Source organism: Salmo salar, chromosome 15 (assembly GCF_965601325.2).
Source record: "Salmo salar chromosome 15, fSalSal1, whole genome shotgun sequence".
Lineage (NCBI taxonomy): Eukaryota > Metazoa > Chordata > Actinopteri > Salmoniformes > Salmonidae > Salmo > Salmo salar.
Genome location: NC_138305.1, coordinates 56014308 through 56034588, shown reverse-complemented (window position 1 = coordinate 56034588; position 20281 = coordinate 56014308). Strand labels below are relative to the sequence as shown.

At 44.1% G+C, this 20281-nt stretch overlaps 1 protein-coding gene across 8 annotated transcripts in view; it reads right to left on the bottom strand.

Annotated features, from left to right (window-relative positions):
* Window positions 1-16122, bottom strand: part of LOC106571599 (CYFIP-related Rac1 interactor A) — a 28859-nt gene extending 12737 nt beyond the window's left edge. For 4 of the 8 annotated variants that reach the window (XM_014144856.3, XM_014144850.3, XM_014144855.3 and 1 more), the window contains exon 1: window positions 16005-16122. The gene's annotated coding sequence lies outside the window, so the exon portion shown is untranslated. Of the gene's footprint in view, window positions 1-6539; window positions 6641-16004 lie in introns of all 8 variants that reach the window. The other 4 variants (XM_014144852.3, XM_014144853.3, XM_045695857.2 and 1 more) reach the window with 3 other exon arrangements.
* Window positions 16123-20281: the final 4159 nt, after the last annotated feature.

Here is a 20281-nt window from a genome sequence, read left to right as displayed (position 1 = left end):
TGGCCCCGTTGTAATGAGTCAAGATACGTATGTCACGTTCTGTATTTGTCCCACATACTGTATGGCTTACTGGGCCGTCAGAATTCCATCACTGTCAGTTCACCATCAGATCCCCCACATCTAATACTGAGGTATTGGAATGGAAATTAGGCTGCAGGGCAGTGCAGATGCAAACTTTGTTAACAGAATGGCAGCAAAAACAGTCCAAACTTTGCATCTGCCCTTTTCAAGTAGATGTGGTTTTGTAAAATGTTCTGTAGAACTTGTTAAAAGTAGTCCTTGTATGGTTTAACTTTGCAATCATTAGTTTGTTTGGCATACTTTTAAAGTGAAAATAAAAAGAGTCTCAGCATCATTCGGTTACCGTGTAATGGCCCTATATTAAAATACAAATGTGCAAGACTAGGTAAATGTAAAAAGTACAACAAATCACCCATATAGGCCAACCTAAGTATGTCAGAAATCCTGAAAAGAAGCAAAACACAAGCACCCATTTTCTCCCACCACTGTGTGCCAACATGTAGGCAGGGAAAGGAAAACCAACAGGGCAACCCTGAATACATTACACAACCCAGCCAAGGTGTAGAGAGCGAAAGAGAAAGAGCTAGGTAACACGTGCTGAGCTGGTTTCACAGAGACGAGAGAAAACACCAATCCCCGTTTCTTGATTTGTCACACAAACATAGATGACAAAAGTGTGTGTTAGCAGCAGTCGCACAAACAGGATTAAAGTACACTCACACATTTCAAATTTGATTTGTCACATGCGCCAAAAAATAAAAACAGGTTTACCGTGAAACGCTTACTTACAAGCACTTAACCAACAGTGCAGTTCATGGAAAAGTTGTGAAAATATTGACTAAATAACAATACGAGGCTATATACAGGGGGTACTGGTACCGAGTCAATGTGCGGGGGTACAGGTTAATGTAAATGGGGGGGGGGGGGCGCGTCAATGTAAATAGTCCGAGTGCCCATTTCATTAAATTGTTCAGCAGTCTTATGGCTTGAGGGTAGAAGCTGTTTAGAAGCCTCTTGGACCTAGACTTGGTGCTCCCGTGCCGCTTGCCGTGCAGTTGCAGAGAGAACAGTCTATGACTAGGGTGGCTGGAGTCTCTGGCAATTTTTAGGGCCTTCCTCTGACACCGCCTAGTATATACGTCCTGGATGGCAGGAAGCTTGGCCCCAGTGATGTACTGGAACTTCGCACTACCCTCTGTAGCGCCTTACCGAGCAGTTGACATAGCAGGCGGTGATGCAACCGGTCAGGATGCTCTCGGTGGTGCAGCTGTAGAACTTTGAGGATCTGGGGACCCATGCCAAATATTTTCAGTCTCCTGAGGGGGAAAAGGTTGTCATGCCCTCTTCACGACTGTCTTGGTGTGTTTGGACCATGATAGTTAATTGGGGATTTGGACACCAAGGAACTTGAAGCGCTTGACCCGCTCCACTTCAGCCCCGTCGATGTTAACGAGTGCTTGTTAGGCCCTACTTTTCTTATAGTCCACGATCAGCTCCTTGGTCTTGCTCACATTGAGAGGTTGTTGTCCTGGCACCTCACTGCCAGGTCTGACATCCTCCCTATAGGCTGTCTCATCGTTGTCGGTGATTAGGCTTACCACTCGTGTCATCAGCAAACTTAATGGTGGTGTTGGAGTCGTGCTTGGCCACACAGTTGTGGGTGAACAGGGAGTACAGGAGGGGACTAAGCACGCACCCATGAGGAGCCCCAGTGTTGAGGATCAGTGCGGCGGATGTGTTGTTGCCTACCCTTACCACCTGGGGGCGGCCCGTCAGGAAGTCCAGGGTCCAGTTGCAGAGGGAGGTGTTTAGTCCCAGGGTACTTAGCTTAATGATGAGCTTTGTGGGCACTATGGTGTTGAACGCTGAGCTGTAGTCAATGAACAGCATTCTCGCATAGGTGCTCCTTTTGTCCAGGTGGGAAAGGGCAGTGTGGAGTGCGATTGAGATTGTGTCATCTGTGGAACTGTTGGGGCGGTATGCGAATTGGAGTGGGTCTAGGGTTTCCGGGATGATGGTGTTGATGCGAACCATGACCAGCCTTTCAAAGCAATTCATGGCTACCAACACGAGTGCTACAGGGTGGTAGTCATTTAGCCAGGTTACCCTAGTGTTCTTGGGCACAGGCACTATGGTGGTCTGCTTGAAACATGTAGGTATTACAGACTTGGTCAGGGAGAGGTTGAAAAAGTCAGCGAAGACACTTGCATGTTGCTACGACACAGAAACGCGAGCGCACACACACTACTCAGTCTACTGGGTTTCCCTTAGACTCAGGCTTCGGTTCTAACGACAGCGCATGACCTAAGGCCCAAGCTTATAGCTCCGCTTCAAGGCCTCTGGTCCTGATGACAGTCCCTTAGCCTCCTGCTCTGGTGGGTCACAGAAAACACACTCTGGAGTGGACGGCGAGACAGACCTGCTTCTTCTACCTCACTCCTCGTCGGTCACAGCAAATAGTCCTCACCCCCCCACACCTCAGGGACTATGGTGGTCTGGGGGTGAGGACTATTTGCTGTGACCGACGACAAGGGAGGTAGAAGAAGCAGGTCCGTCTGTCTCTCATGATGTCTGTCTCTCATAATCCAACCTGGCTGGCTGTGGAGCGAGGGAATAGATGGAGAGGGCTGGGCTGGTCCTATGGGGCCTGTTGTAGTGGTGGCGCAGAAGTCCTTATATGGGCATAGTGGCAAGCAGGAGGATCCCGGTGGTTCAACGCACGAGTTGTCTTGTCCTCGACACACTAGACACTCCATTACTCACCACACACGATACACCTAGGCAGCCAACGCGCCATGTGTACAGCACAGGCCACTCCATCCAACACATTTTACCGACGAAACAGACCCTTTCCCTCCCTCTTTCTCCCTCTCTCTTTCTGGAATGGAGAGATTCAGTCTGCGTTTCCCCTGGAAGACACACAGCAGGTACTGGAATCAGGAAGAGAGACTATCTGCATCCCAAATGGCATCCTATTAACTATTTAGTCCACTCCTTTTCACAAGGGCCCATAGCACTCTGGTCAAAAAGTAGTAGAGCACTAAAAATAAAATATAGTGCCCGTCGGGATAGAGAGAGAATACAAGAAAATAAACATGTTTTTCAGCAGAGTGGAATTTTCCAGCCCGGTGACCCTACCACAGTAATAACAAACACCAGTGTTGTACCTAGATCAGAAGAGATAGGATGGTGTGCATCTCTAGCAGAGAGTGTGAAAGGCTTTGGACATTCAACGCTGAATCATGGCCAGTCTCTCGAACTTCTCCTTAGCATGATGAAGTTAGCCTGGGTGCCAGGCTGTTTCTGCTCTCTTGACAACTCCTTATGGAATGGTCATGCTAACGACAACGGAGTAGACAAAAGCACAAACAGATCTGGGACCAGGCTATGACGAAGAGTCTACAGGAAAAGTCTGCTTAGACACACACACTGCTAATGAGCTTAAGACGTATGCTAAGGCTACATCACAATGGCTAACTATCTAGTGTAACACGACAAAAGACTTCCAGTGTGTGTGGTGCTAGTCGAATGCTGATTGATCTGTCAGACTAGTAGTAGTGTCATGGATAATGGGTGTTCCCCTCTGACCTCTAGGGTCTCCTCTCCTGTCAGGAACTCGGGACAACGTGATCCACCTCCGCACAGTCACACTTTGCTGAGAGCCTCCTGTCTAGGTGCTAAACTGTTGCCATGGCTACTACGGGCCATTGGACGGGGGAGCACAGGCAGATGACATTTCTGTAGTGGAACCCCACGGGGGGGGGGGGAGAGAACACACACACACCTCACCAGCTCTTTGTTCCTCACTGACACAGTGAACCAGAACACTCAGTCAGACATTCTACTCAATTCTGATGCTACTCAATGTGTTCCAAGCCGACCAGAGAGAACCCCTCTCATCTTGCTTCTCATTCAGCCCAGGGGACGACGACTTCCCTTCAGTCATCCCAGAAGCAGACAGATTTGAGGAACATCTTTCACAGACACTTTCAGTGACACGCGAGAGTGAATGAGTGAGACAAACACAGTTCTCTGAGTCAGAGAGAGAGAGAGAAAGAGCGAGAGACGTCTAGGCCTAAGTAGGCCACTTAATGACTCCGTCAGAGTCAAAAGAACTCTTTGTATGGCATGAATTTATTATCATAGCTACAGGCAAATGTGAAAATACAGAAATGTTGGCCATAGTCACGGCCTGGCTAGTGTGTCAGTCAGAAGGTCTGTTGTTGACGAGCTAACTGAGATACCAGAATTCACCTGGGAATCCATTATTCACTAGAATGTTCCCCACCTCCAGCAGGAGAGCGATAGACAATGCTCAAAATGGAGGTCACCCAAGGGGAGTCAATGGGAGTCTGGCAAAACCCAGGTGGTGCTCTCCCCATGCTGCCGCCTCAGGATTCCAAGATGTCCGTCTCTTTCCGTGTGTGTTGTGCATGTGTGTACATGTGTACAGCGTAGCAACAGCACTCCTCGGTTCTTGGCAAAGTGTTTTTCCTGTGGCGAGACATCTGCCTGAGCTTAGTGTGAGCAGCTCTTAACCGACAGACTGGCGCACTCTCTCCAGGGTCAACCCAGGGTTAGTGATGGAGGTTCAATGAACTGGAAGATCAACAGCGTCCCACGAGTAAACGACTGTGTCAAAACACCAGGCCATCTTGCCATCTCAACTCTGCACGACAACAGCATGGCAGTCTAGCCTGTCTCCTCTCTGTTCACTGAAGCAGTGGATATGATTTAGTTAAGAGCACATCCTTTTTCTTTAGGAATATGATCTTTTTATTTAAACATTGTTTTTACCAGACACGTTGACAGAACACATTCTGAGCCATTCGGAAGCTGGGGCTTAGTAGGTGTAAGGGTCAATTCCTGTTCGTTCCGGATAAGAAAAATCACCTTCATTCATTCATTCATTCATTTCAATTGAATGGCCAAAACAGAATTGACCCAAAACCAGCACTGAACACAATGCCAACACTAATATGCTTATTTCCACCAATCCCTTGCTTGGACTAGGGCACCAAGATGTGTTGACGGGCAAAAGGGACAAAGTTCAGCGTTATCGTCACAATCAGTCTCATTTGAGATGTAGACTCCAGATCAAAGTCTGATTTCATATTAGCAATTCTGACCTTATCTGATAGTTGAAATACAACTTCCTTCATCTCTGTAAATTCTTATATCAGCCAATAAATATTAGGAGCAATTGCTATTAATTAGTTACATATCATCTTTAGAGGTTTGTGTTAGCAAATTAGCCTAACTTGAGTTAATAAAAAAATAAAAAAATCTAGTCTACACATCACATTGTCTATAACTATCATGTCACCGCTTGTCCTACATTTGTCAAGGACATATACACCCTGCTATTGCGCTGTGCCTGAAGACAGTCTAAACACAAATCAATACCAAAGAGAGCAGGAAACGCTGTTTTTGCTCTTCCTCTGCACAAACCCTGCTAACTAGCTGAACTCGACCTGAACGGCGTGGGAGAAAGTTCTCACCCAGGTGACTATTTCAAATCAGTGTAACTACTGAGACAGACTGCTGCTGAGCTGAACATGAAGAGAAAAAAAAAGACAAAAAAAGCCAAAAGCTTGCCAAATTAAAATGTACAAAAAAAAACAGAAAGATGAATTTCCTGTCTGTCTCCATTGTTTGTACACACCACGCAACTCAGCGGCTTAGAAACCCACTAATTCAACCGTTAGTTTGAACATCTAGCTTAGTCATACAGCCTATCAAAATGTTAGTTACCGTTCATTACCAGTTGACGGAAGAAGTAACTTTTGGAATCTGACTCGTCAATCGCAGGTTCAAAAACGTCAAACCAACCATCAGAGTAAGGACGAGCTTATGACGGCATGAATGGGCGAACAGACTGTCTTTAGACTGTTTCGGGACAGCTGGAGAGAGACCACTGAACAGATGGATGAAAGAGGAAGAGGTCAGGGGAGCACTACTCATAAAGGACAGAACACGGTCAGCGTAATCTCCCCTGGCTGTATTCCACTGCTGTTAGGAAACACGGTATATTCCCCAACTACTGACGAAATGGAAGTAACACCAACAGATTTCCAAGTCTTAGAAATGTTTCAAACCAAGACTGCAAAACTTGCTGTAGGGCCAAGGCAGAGCACATCAAATCAACACTAGAGTTTGAAATTAACTTCTGTCCGGAGGAGGTTTGTAAAAAGGCCTGGCAAGCGTAGCTACTACTAATCAGTACAGTAGTACCAAATGTAAAGAGCGTGTCTTTTGACAGCCACCAATTTGTCCCAAAACCTCCCCAATAATACAAATTTCACCTTTGGCCCGTTGTAAGAATACAAACCAGAAAGTTTAAAAAAACGACCCTCAAGCCAAATCCCTCAATTAGAGTAACATTTCACGCCAAAAGAACCATAAAAGTCCTTGTGAATATGTATTTAGCGACTACGTAAGGCTAACATCCGGCCTTGGTTTACATGTCTGTAACCTCAAGAGGTGAATGTTACGCGAGGACAGCGACAAATACTCACTGTAGTACAGTAGTACTGGAACACTGTAGACAGGATGTTATTCTGTAGCAAGGCAGTGTGTTCTGTGTGAATGCCTAGCCGACATCCTCTATCACGGTAACCTTCGAAAAAAAAAACATTTGAATAATGTTTTGGGACAAACGGCATAGGACTTAGTGATTTAAGCTACCATATAAAATCATTTGTCACAGGCAAGCCACCAACCTAAAACGCATTAAGCTCAGGCTGAAGCATTTCAACTACAGCCTTAGCCCACAACTGCATGCTCCACTTTATCACAACAACCATGTGGCGCTCTCATATCCATTCTTCAAGACCTTACTCGCGACACTGTTTTGACTGGCGAGAAAAACCAGGCTTAAACTTTGGTTAGGAGAGCAGAGCTGTGCCTCCCTCAGGCTTGGAGCTCCAGTAATGGGTTAGGGAGCTGAGCTCAGCTTCAGGGAGGCTGGCTGAGTTTTGCCCTTATATGGGCAGAGGGCATGGGGGTTGGGTGTGGAGGGGAACCTGCCTACCCACCCACCATGGTTGCCTTGCTTCCTCTGACCGACCGACTGCCACATGGACTAGCCCTCCTCTGAAGGGCACTCAGCTGCTCACTCCCATTAGCACGTTGGGCTAAAGGCTGGGGCTGAACTCAGACAAATGCACTGCAGCCCCCACATGTGGATTTGTAGTAAGAGGGAGGGAGATTATGACATCTGACAAACACTGTACAGAGGTTAAGGGTCACGGCATCAAAGCAACATTTTCAATTTTAGACGTCGCCTCACTCGTCTGGCTTCTTGTTTACCAAGCAGTGTAGACCTTCAATTAAAGCAAACAGTGGAAAGAGAGACAGAGCTAAAGGGGTAAGGAGGAAACAGAGGTAAACAAGAGCTCTTTAATCAGTCAGCCCAGCCAGCAAGTCAGTCAGTGGCACTGAGAGACTGAGGGTTGCTGTGGTATTCAGAGCCAGAGAGGAGTGCCCTGCCTGCCCTTACAACCAGTTTATTACCGCGTGGGACTCCAGGCGTAAAAAAAAATCCTCCTACGTCGACCTCGTCCGCCTGAATAGCACTTCTGTTCTGGTGGCTTCTGCATGTCAAAAGCACTGAGATACAAAGGAGCCATTTCTCAGTGTGTGTGAGAGAGAGAGAAGAGAGATTCACTACAGGCCTTTTTCCCCTGGGGGTGGAGACTGCTATGGCTTTGCTAAGCTAGCTAGGCCCAACATGTAAGCACAGAAATGTTAGGCCTATTTGTCGTAAGATTTCAATGAGTCGCTTTTATCCTAAGCAACTGCTATTCAGTAGATAATGTAAGAATCAAACCCACTCTGGCGTAACAAGCACTGAGCGATTAGAACCACATTACACAATATATTATTAGTACAGTATAGTCTGAGGATAATAACCATTATAGTGTTGTCTGAATGAGATATGGCCTAGGCCTGAAGACAGAGGTCATTACTCCGGCCGGTCCGCTTAGGATTCAGTGACACGTGGTTATGGAGGAGAGGTGTTGAACCTGCCCTTTTTGTCTGTGGTCCATATCAGGCTGTCAAACATATCTAAGCCGCCCCACCTCGTTACTTCCTCCTCAACATGGTCCAAATTCCTCACCGTCGCACTGCAGCTGCTGGCCAGCAGGTTGTCGTCGGCAACGCCGAGTTAAATAGGTTAGAAGTTATACAACGAAAGACCGCCTATAAGGGAAGAGTGGTTTTCACATAAGCCTCTTTGGGCATCCAACCTCACCTCCACAGTGTTTTACTCTTTTTTTATCTGTACTGTTTTGTCTTTCACTTATTTTCTTTGGTGCGAATAAATAAAACCTAAAATCAAAACATATCAAGAAATTTGCAAAAGAGGAAGAGAGTTGAACAATAAAGCTAAATTAATTAATGTGGTTATGATTTGTTCTTTTATAAAGTTAGTTTCAGGACCCCTTTCACACTATTGTCGAAGCATGCTCGCTTAACTTGATACATTTCTCAATATTGCACTTGACCCGGTGTCTTTTTTGGCGCATTCGGTTATTACATACTACCCAGAGATGGGTGACTGCGCTTCTTTTTCGCCTGAACAATATTCCCAGTACTTTCACAGACTGTTACCATTACCAAAACAGCATAAATCTCCCTCCTGTTCGAGCAGCTGCTGTAATCAATGAGCACGCTGCGGAGCTGAGAACAGACAGGCAGCCATGCAGGGGCCAAGGTTTACAGTCAAGATCAGATACCAGCTAGAGAACTCTAAAAGAGCGGTATGAATGCGTAGCTAGCAAGCTAACGCTCCAGGATTAGGCCTGTATCACTGACCAGTCTATTCAAATCATAAGGCGACTAACGACTGAACTGTATGGCATTATATGACCGAGTGCATGGCTAACAGCCACTCCTGAATAAAACAGGTTTTTAGGGCCACCATTGACCGGTCATCAACTAAACTATTTGGGACTAATGACTGAACAGTTACTGTGTAGCCGTGTCATTTTTGGGCAGGTAACATTGACTTTCATCCTATCACGTTAAGGACTAGGATAAGGAAACTGGTGTTCCCAAAGCATTAGGTGGCTTACAAAAGACTGTTGAGGCGTTTTCAACCACAGATTAACAAATCGATATGATAGCCTAAACAAGGCAGAATTGTCTACGATGTCAATGTAGCTAACTAACAAATTAGGTTACAGTGTTTGACTTCATTTCAAATAGGCTACCAGAGGGAGAATTAGGCTTACCGTTAGTCGATTTCCCAGCATTTATTAGGCCCATTTCCTTCTACACAACACACAAAGTGCTTTGAAAGGCTGGTCGTGGGTCACATCAACGCCATTATCTGTCGTTCTGCCCCTGAACAAGGCAGTTAACCCACTGTTCCTAGGCTGTCATTGAAAATAAGAATTTGTTCTTAACCGGTTAGGGCTAGGGGGCAGTATTTACACGGCCGGATAAAAAACGTACCCGATTTAATCTGGTTATTACTACTGCCCAGAAACTAGAATATGCATATAATTATTGGCTTTGTATAGAAAACACCCTAAAGTTTCTAAAACTGTTTGAATGGTGTCTGAGTATAACAGAACTCATATGGCAGGCAAAAACCTGAGAAGATTCTGTACAGGAAGTACCCTCTGACCATTCCTTGGGCTTCTTGGCTCTGTTTATTGAAAATGTAGGATCTTTGCTGTAACGTGACACTTCCTACGGCTCCCATAGGCTCTTAGAACCCGGGAAAAAGCTGAATGATGTAATTCCAGCCGCTGGCTGAAAAACTTTAGCGCCTTTGGTTAAGTGGTCTATCAGAGGACAATGAGCTGAGGCGTGTGCACGGGGCGACACCATGTTTTTAGTTTCTCTCTCTTTGTACTAAAACACAGATTCCCGGTCGGAATATTATCGCTTTTTTACGAGAAATGGCATAAAAATTGATTTTAAACAGCGGTTGACATGCTTCGAAGTACGGTAATGGAATATTTAGAATTTTTTTGTCACGAAACGCGTCGGGCGCGTCACCCTTCTTTACCCTTTCGGATAGTGTCTTGAACGCACCAACAAAACGCCCCTATTTGGATAGAACTATGGATTATTTGGGACCAAACCAACATTTGTTATTGAAGTAGAAGTCCTGGGAGTGCATTCTGACGAAGAACAGCAAAGGTAATAACATTTTTCTTATAGTAAATCTGACTTTGGTGAGGGCTAAACTTGGTGGGTGTGTAAATAGCTAGCCCTGTGATGCCGGGCTATCTACTTAGAATATTGCAAAATGTGCTTTCACCGAAAAGCTATTTTAAAAATCAGACATAGCGAGTGCATAGAGGAGTTCTGTATCTATAATTCTTAAAATAATTGTTTGTTTTTTGTGAACGTTTATCTTGAGTAATTTAGTAAATTCACCGGAAGTTTGCGGGGGGTATGCTAGTTCTGAACGTCACATGCTAATGTAAAAAGCTGGTTTTTGATATAAATATTAACTTGATTGAACAAAACATGCATGTATTGTATAACATAATGTCCTAAGATTGTCATCTGATGAAGAGCAAAGGTTAGTGCTGCATTTAGCTGTGGTTTGGGTTTATGTGACATTATATGCTAGCTTGAAAAATGTGTCTGATTATTTCTGGCTGGGTACTCTGCTGACATAATCTAATGTTTTGCTTTCGTTGTAAAGCATTAAAGCCTTTTTGAAATCGGACAGTGTGGTTAGATTAACGAGAGTCTTGTCTTTAAAATGGTGTAAAATAGTCATATGTTTGAGAAATTGAAGTAATAGCATTTCTAAGGTATTTGAATAACGCGCCACGGGATTCCACTGGCTGTTACGTAGGTGGGACGAAATCGTCCCACTGGCCTTAGAGAAGTTAACTGACTTGCCGAGTTAAATAAAAGGTTAAAAAAAAAAAAAATGAATCCCAGAAACCCACTCCAATTTGCATTCCGCCCCAACAGATCATGCAAATCTCTATTGCACTCCACACTGCCCTTTCACACCTGGACAAAAGGAACACCTATGTGAGAATGCTATTTATTGACTACAGCTCAGTGTACAACACCATAGTGCCCTCAAGCTCATCACTAAGCTAAGGACCCTGGGACTAAACACCTCCCTCTGCAACTGGATCCTGGACTTACTGACGGGCCGCCCCCAGGTGGTAAGGGTAGGTAACAACACATCCGCCACGCTGATCCTCAACACAGGGGCTCCTCATGGGTGCGTGCTCAGTCCCCTCCTGTACTCCATGTTCACTTATGACTGCACAGCCAGGCACAACACCATCATTAAGTTTGCAGATGACACAACAGTGTTAGGCCTGATCACCAACAACGGCGAGACAGCCCATAGGGAGGTGGTCAGAGACCTGACCGTGTGATGCCAGGACAACAACCTCTCAATCAACGTGATCAAGACAAAGGAGATGATTGTGGACTACAGGAAAAGGAGGACCGAGCACGCCCCCATTCTCATTGATGGGGCTGTAGTGAAGCAGTTAGAGCTTCAAGTTCCTTGGTGTCCACATCACCAACAAACTAACATGGTCCAAGCACACCAAGACAGTTGTGAAGAGGGCACGACAAAACCTATTTCCCCTCAGGAGACTGAAAAGATTTGGTATGGGTCTTCAAAAAAGGTTCTACAGCTGCACCATCGAGAGCACCCTGACAGGGTTTGCATCACTGCCTGGTATGGCAACTGATTGGCCTCTAACCGCAAGGCACTACAGAGGGTAGTGCGTACGGCCCAGTACATCACTGGGGCCAAGCTTACTGCCATCCAGGACCTCTATACCAGGCGGTGTCAGAAGAAGGCCCTAAAAAATGTCAAAGACAATTACCTCGACTAACCAGTGCCCCCGCACATTGACTCTGTACCCCCTCTATACAGCCTCGTTATTGTTATTTTACTGCTGCTCTTTAATGATTTGTTCCTTTTATTTCAGTTTTTTGTATTTTTCTTAAAACTGCATTGTTGGTTAAGGGCTTGTAAGTAAGCATTTCACTGTAAGGTCTACACCTGTTGTATTTGGCGCATGTGACAAATAAAATTTGATTTGACTGTAACCTCGCTCTTAGATTTCCAACACAAAGCGTTAGTCTCAGACTCTCCGGATATGAATGAGAAAAGTGAAACGTGAGCAGGACATTTGTTTACTGACAGAGTGCAGCCATATAACCGGGGCAGTTCAGTTCAAACACTTATTTCCCCAGACAGACAGGTTGGGTGAAACAGGAACTCAAACTACCAGATGATGATTTGCAGAGCATTTCAGAGGAGCACAGGGCAGGCACGGCCATATACAAATAACTCCTTTCCTGTCTGGGGGGAAAAAAACGAAGCGGAAAAATAAAATCCTGGAAGCCCAATATTGAACAGAAACAAAACATCTGAAAAATGGCTACTATGGCAGTGTTTCCGCTGCAATTACTTAGCTGTGGCGCTGTGCCACGGCAAAATCATTGCCTCCATGGCAAAAAAAAAGTATGGAACATTGAAAAAAAAATATTTCTGCTGAGGTGCACTTTGAAGATGCTGGAACAGTCCACATTTGCTTTACCTCTGCAAACATAACGAGTAATGAATAGGAAAACACAGAAACGCCCCAGTAGAACAGTTTATCTGTGTTCTATGCGAGACAAATATTCCCCTCGAGGCACAGAATCGAATACAGCCTGCAAAAATAGGCTATTATTTAGTAGGCTACTCAAACTTTTACCAGCCGCACCGGTTTGCACTTTATATGGCCTGCGTATGGTCTAATGAACGAAAGCCCGAATTAAAGTAATAATCAACAGAATAATTGAACACAAAATAGGCTACCGCGTTGTTGACCTTCCAAACATGTGATTTCACTCATGCAGCACCTGTTTCTACGATGGTGTTGTAGTCTATTCCCTGATCATAACCTTTTCGTTATATTTCTCCGGTTAGGCCCAAGTTAACCATTTATACATGAGCTAGGCTCTCCGGGCAAAGTAAACTTGGCAATGCTTCGTATTATCACGTGGGGAGAGGAAAGCTCTGCGCATGGACAAATTAGAAAGTTTTAGCACTACACAAATAAGGGACAGTTCCCAGGTCCGCACCGACATTGCATGGACCATGCATAGGCTACATGAAAACACTGCTATGGCATGTAGGCTAAGGCTATGGACACGTCCGTTCTAACATTACCAACATTCATCACTTCATTTCACAGATCAGGGCATTGAACAATATAGCCCAGAGCCATACAGATCAGATTTATATATGACTAAGATCACTTTACTGGTCAATTGATAGTTCTGAGGTAGCCTAAAGGCTGGTTCAGAGATGAAGGGGTTAAGTCAGACAGCCAACCCATCTAGACCTATCCAGAGGCATCCCAATCTTATCATCATGGCTGAGTCTGAGCAATGAGGCTCAGGTCTGTGCTGCTGCTGTCTGAATCCAGTCCATATGGCCCTTTAGCTGATTCAGCATGCTGCTGCACCCTGATGGGCCATGGTAAACTGCCTGATAATCTGCAGAGGGCATCTGAGAGGAGGAGACTGGGGGCGTTCCAGCCGGTCATTATGGAGGTCGAGCTGTAGGCAATAACAGACGGCAGTCGCTAGACTTTATTATAAGATTGCTATATATATGCTAGGCCTAATGGTGTATTATTGTGTCCCTGAGATGTTTACGTTAAACAATTCTCCAGGTGTTGAAAGATCTGATCGTCTGACCCTTAGGCGTATGTCTTGAATAAAGCTCAGAGGAATTACTTGGTTAGCTAGGCCAATACCAAAATCAGATATTAGGCTATTGGAGGAAATCCGGTTGGATAATAAATGTTATGCCCCAAAATAAGATTGACGCAAAGCTTGATTTAGACTTCAACGAATGACTACCAAAGTAAAATGTAGGCTAGTTCTCTATAAAAAAGCCCTTTTTAAAAAAAAGGTGTTTTCAATAACACAACATGATGAAGACTAAAACATTCAAAGAAAATAATTCTGGCAAAATTTTGGTTAAAACACAAAAAGCACATTCGTGCAAAATATCAATCAGACAATGTCTACGGTATGTGTTTGCTACTGGTGATAGGACACCGCAGCAGCAGCTCAAAACCACAATAAACAGCAAGCCTCTGACTGGTTGTGAAAGTGGCAAGCAAGCGCATCCTGTTTTTCAGTCACAGTCAGGTGCACAAAACTGAGCAGAGGACATTTGTGGATTAACTATGATTTTACACTCGCTTCTCTGCCAGCTGGAGAGAAAGTGGAGAATTTGGGTGGGCAAACTATGCTGATATGTTATTTAACTAGGCAAGTCAGTTAAGAACAAATTCTTGTTTACAATGACGGCCTACCGGGGAACAGTGGGTTAACTTGCCTTGTTCAGGGGCAGAACGACAGATTTTTACCATGTCAGCTCTGGGATACGATCCAGTAACCTTCCGGTCACTGGCCCAAACGCTCTAACCATCAGGCTACCTGCCGCCCACGCTTTGCCAAGAGCTAATAGTTTACTTCAAGTTCTTTCGCACTCAGTCCATATAACATGTTCATATGTTCCAACACATCACTCACCATGATATCTGGTGTCTAGAAATCTCTGACAAAGTCCTCACAAAAACTGTACAGTAATTGATTAGTCAAGGTTCAAGGAACTGCAACAGGAAAAAAAAATATATATCTTCAATTAGGTTACAGTAGGTACAGTATTAGCGGTATGACACTGTGGCAAAAAAAGTTGAACCTACTTAGACAGTTCCGTCATTTCCAGGTCAAATTATCCATATTCACAAAACCCATTTGCCGTTACAGTGCTGACTGAAGAAATGCTGCAACAAGATACCTGGCGTTCCAACCGAAACGAAACACACCAAGAGGCCCCGCTCCCAACTCAGCGTTGAGAAGTGCAGCTGTCGCTGTACATCCAACAACAGGCAGCGTTTCACAATGGATCAGGCACAATACTAAATCAAGGAATCCTCTGGTGGTGAAGGAATAGCACAGGCTGGTTTGGGCACACAGACAGAAACACAACAAGTATTTGGGTGGTCCAGTCAGCTAGCTATGTTCCCATGTCTAACCAATGAAGGTCCATTCTCCTGCCTGCTGCTAACTTGTTTGTGAGCCTATGATGAATCTGTTGGGAGCTGCTCTCTCTAATACTGTAATCACTTTCCCAGGAGCTAGAAGCAGCAGTCATTAATTGGCAGTTAGTTGGTTGTCAAGTGAGAAACAGCTGTTGCGGTCTGATACTGGCAGCAGCACCCTAGCCAAAAATCACTAGACTCCATTGCCGGTTTGGCAGTTTGGAACAGAGATCCAATTCCCAATTGTATGGGCTGGATGCCCTGAGCTAGGAAGTAATTTTGAGTTTTGATTTTGCTTCTAGGCATTCACCTGAATGCCTGAGACACTGGCCTGAGGCTAGTGATGTTGTAGCTATCAGTAACATAGTTTGTTAGCAGGCTTGCTATCTGAAAAGATAGCGTGTATGGCCATGCTCAACTGGACTACGGAGAGTTGTTGATATTCAACACGTTATCAAACGCTAGTTTTACCTTCTCAAAACTAGGACGTGTAACAGTATGAACATGCAAGGCAGCAGCAGTTAGCAACACACTTTAGTTAGCTAGTTGGCTTACTAGACTATCAGCATTACTGTCAAGCTCATGATCAGAAAACAATTCCATTGCCGAAAAGAACTCCGTATTTGGATGTTTTACTACGTTTTTAGAAAAAAATATTTAGATACAAATGTATAGGCAATTGTTAGCTAACGGATTTAGCTCCCTACCTAACTCACCATGTATGCATTCGTATTTTGGCAAACACACGAGTAGGCTAGCTACGTTAGCAATCTCACTTCCTGCGGCGTTTTCTATCCATTTGAACTAGCTTGACACTAACTGATTCTGCGTCGCTAATGTTGGCTACACATTTCAGCGACTACCGTTCATCTTAATTAGCCAAACAACGGTTCTTAAAGTTGCTCGCTCAATTACACTTACCAGTGATTTCTTAAAATATTACTTTGAATGGGAGATCCGATGTCTCTGCACCCCGATAGCCCACTTTCACCCCCTACTTCCAACCTTACAACAACGCTGTTTTTTCCATGGACCCCTCCCTCCAACACCGTTATAAAGCGTGTCACTAAGCCCCGCCCATACCAAAATGTCATTGGTTAGTATATAGGCGCCGTCCGATATCGACCAATAAAACGGAAATTAGCTTACCTCTTTGGCCAATAGTGACGTTGAAAACGCACAGTGGTTGTGTCTCGCTCCATGGCTGAAAAATAATGAAATGAGACTGGACTGCAATAGATATGAATGCATCTTTTCTAATTTGTGTTGAAATGTAGACTTTGAATGTATCCATACTGCCTTGCTGTCTATGTGATGACGGTACTCCTCACAAAGTGGCAAGATGTTGACCTATGCGAAGTTGCAAACTATATTTTCAATATTAGTATCTGTTGTATCCCTACCACAGTTTTAAAATACAGCAAATTGAAATCAATTGTCGTAGACTATTCAGATATCTCAGGGTAAATTGGAATCCACTGTGTAGAGTAGTACGTTTTTCCTTTGTGCAATGCCAGCTCTATCATCAAGGCTTTATAAAGATTGATTGATGTGCTCACAGCATTGACAACATTTCCATGGGGGGACATGTTCCCCCGATATTCAGAACAGGTAAATTCATCCCCCACAATCATTTATTTTAAATCAATACAAAAAAACAGGTCGGAGCCCCCCAGATGGCATAAGAACACGTCATACGCAATGGCAACATGTGTAGAATAGCAGGAAATTTGCTTTAAAACTGTTTTTCTTTCTCTCATTCTCATTGGTAAAATGTGAAGAATAGTATGAGACGAGCTATAAAACAGCAAAATGTGTAGAATTGCAGGAAATTAGCCTTTTAAAGGTTCATTTCTGTGTAACAATTAAGTATCTTACTGTGATTGTTTTCAATTAAAATGGTAAAAAAGAAACAAAAAATTGCTTCTAGCCAAAGAGCAATTTCTCAAGCAAGAATTTTGCTGGGACTGTCTGGGAGTGGTCCGAGTGGGAGGGGAAAACTGAAAATTAGTTGTTATTGGCAGCGAGGTTTGCAACTCTCTTTCTTATTGGTCTAATAACTAATTTACCGCCTAGTGATGTCACCAGGCAGTCCAAAACCCCATCCCACCAAAACAGGCTGAAATTTCACGCTGTCTTTTTAAACAGCTCTTACATTAAAAGGGTATTATCATAATTTCCACAGTTTCAGAGTATTATTCCAACCTCATAGTGTGGAAATATATAAAACACAGGAAAATTGGGTTTTTAACTGCACTGTACTTTTAAAACGGGAACATTCTCTCTCAGTCTCATGACATAATGTGTAGAATAGCATTATAAAACTGAACATTTGTCTCTCTGCCCCATGTGTTGAAATGGAAGTTAGCGGGGGTGGGTGGGTTGTGGGGCTCCCTGGAGGTAGGTGTTCCCCAGAGCACAGCAAGGACAAGATAACAGGAAGAGGACTTTTAATGCCACATGGTACAAAGACTATTCATGGCTAGAATATTCACATGTGTGTATGTTTGCCACCTTTAGAGCCCAGCCTTGAACCAGTTACATCAACCCTTAAGCTTCAGTACCAGTAAGTAAAATATTACTCCTGGACTCTCCTCTGACTCTCTTTCTCTCTCTCTGTCCAACAGGCATTCAGCCAGTCCTTAGTTCAACTCATACCACATTCAACCCTGAGGTGTCCCAGTGCTAGAGACCCTATTTCTTTAATATTAAAAGGATAGTTCACCCAAATTACAACGTTGGTTTCCTTACCCTGTAAGCAGTCTATGGACATGGTATGACAGCAATCAAGGCTCCTTAACAGCTGCTACCTTCAAGCCATAAGACAGCTGAAGAGTTAATCAAATGGCTACCTGGACTATTTACATTGATCCCCTTATTTTATTATTATTTGATTCATTGACTCTCTTGCACAGGCTCGATGTATACTCACTACACACTCACACATACTACACTGACACTCCAACACACACACGGACACACACACAAAACACACAGACACACATGCACATTGATGCCACACACACACACACCACACACACACACACACACACACACACCACACACACACACACACACACACACACACACACACACACACACACACACACCCACACACACACACCACACACACCACACACTTCACGTGCGCTGCTTCTACTCTCTGTTTATTATCTATGCGTAGTCACTTTACCCCAACCTACATGTACTGTACATATTACCTCAATTACCTTACCCGTACCCCTGCACATTGACTTGGTACCGGTACCCCTTGTATATAGCCTCGCTATTATTATTTTATTGTGTTAATATCAATATGTTTCTTCCACTTGGGATCTTGACTGCGCACAACACATTTTATGGCAATCCAGCCATTGCTTTGAGATATATCTTGTTCTCAGTCTGTCCTCAGTCTTGTTCTCAGCCTGTGGCCATTATGTGTGTAGTGATCCAATATCCATAGCCATGCCATTGAACAGCTATCACTGGCCCTTGCTCAGCCTTACTCACCAAGAGCCCAGCGCCGAGCCTTCTTGCAAGCAAAGTCACCAATCAAGCACTAGACAACAATTTTGGACCCCCTTGTGGCCCCCCTTAATGTGGAGTATGAAATAATTTTGACATAACTAATTTTTGCTATCGTTCTTTTTTTACATCCGTTATTAGACAGTGGCAACGATGATGATTATGAACATGGTCTTTTGCCTGCTAATGCCTACAATGCAGTGAAGAAAACGATATGACAATAATAACGTCTAATGTAACTGGCCCCTCTAACAGTACAACTGGCCCCAGCTTGGTCCCCCCAGTTGAAATGGTCTTGAACCACCACTGTGATCAAGTCCAGCTTTCTAGCTAACTGACTTTCAATGGACAGCATGGCAAGACTGCAAAGCCTGTCCTGGGACATAGTGGACCTCAAATCGTTTTTTGAAATCAGTTTTAGCTTACTGAAAGCTATCTCGCCACCAGCAACAGTCACAGGCAGTGACTGTTGCTGTTGCAGCTGCATCTTACAAATTGCATTCAGGAGACCAAGAGGGGACAAGTTAGGGGGGAAAGTGGCAGCATATACAGTGTTCAGGTGTCTTACTTCATTTTGAAACTCAGGTGTAAGATCTCTGGAATACTTCATGATCTGTGGTTGGCACACAGAAGGGACTTTATCCTCAATAATCTGCCCAACTTTCAGAACAGCAGAAAATTCTTCGCCAATTTTTGCAGTGGTGTGGAACCTAGTGTCCAAGTCACTTATGATGTTGTCCATAGCAGTAAAAACACTGTGTTCCGAAACACCGTTGCTGCACTGTCTTGAGCGGTCTCCTCTTGAGAGGTCTCATCTCTTCCTTTTCCTCTGGCGGCTGTGTTCCTTGCTAAATTGAGATGCAACATCCATTTGCGAAGCAATCAGTGTTGCCTCAGACAGGAGAGACTCCCATCCATCTCTAAGAACCTGCATCAATTCCTTTAAGGCTCTGATATTGGCTGCCTCTGTGACAAGTGAGATTTTTCATGACTGGAAAATCACATTCCTGTCCTCAATGCATTGCAGTACCTGCAAATATGCCAACTGACATGTCATTCAACACAATGCTGCTCACCTCCTTCTTCAGTTGGGAGTAGGGCTGGTTCAGGGGTATGAGGAGACAGGACCGCTGAGCCTGAAGCTGCATCTGTTGGGACTGGCACCAGGCAGGGGCAGGGACAACTGATTTAGTATGAATAGCTTGCTAAAAGTTTGCCTGCATTGATTAAATGTCGGCTGAAAGAGGAGCGAAATGTAAACACTCAGAATTTTCCCTGAGCCTTCTTATATTTATACATATATATATTTTTACATATATTTAAATCTTTTTTTGGGTAGGCACAAAACTACAGTCTACTTCCATTCATTTTTTTGAACTGGTACCGGTTACCTCCAGATGAGGCCCGGATAGTGTGTAAGTCAAAACAGATATCTCTAGCTTAAATTGACAGATTTTGATAGGGATTTATGGATTATGTTATTTAGATTGACGCACCAGTGCCTCAATCGACTCTAGGGGGTTGTAGTCCCAAGTTCTAGTATTGTCTTAAATGACAGCTGTTTGTTAGACTGAATATAAGGACTCTATATATATATACTGTAAGGTATTCTTCCACTTATGCTGTTTTCAAAATACCCCTCAAGAGAGGCCAATGCAAACAGTAGAATTGCA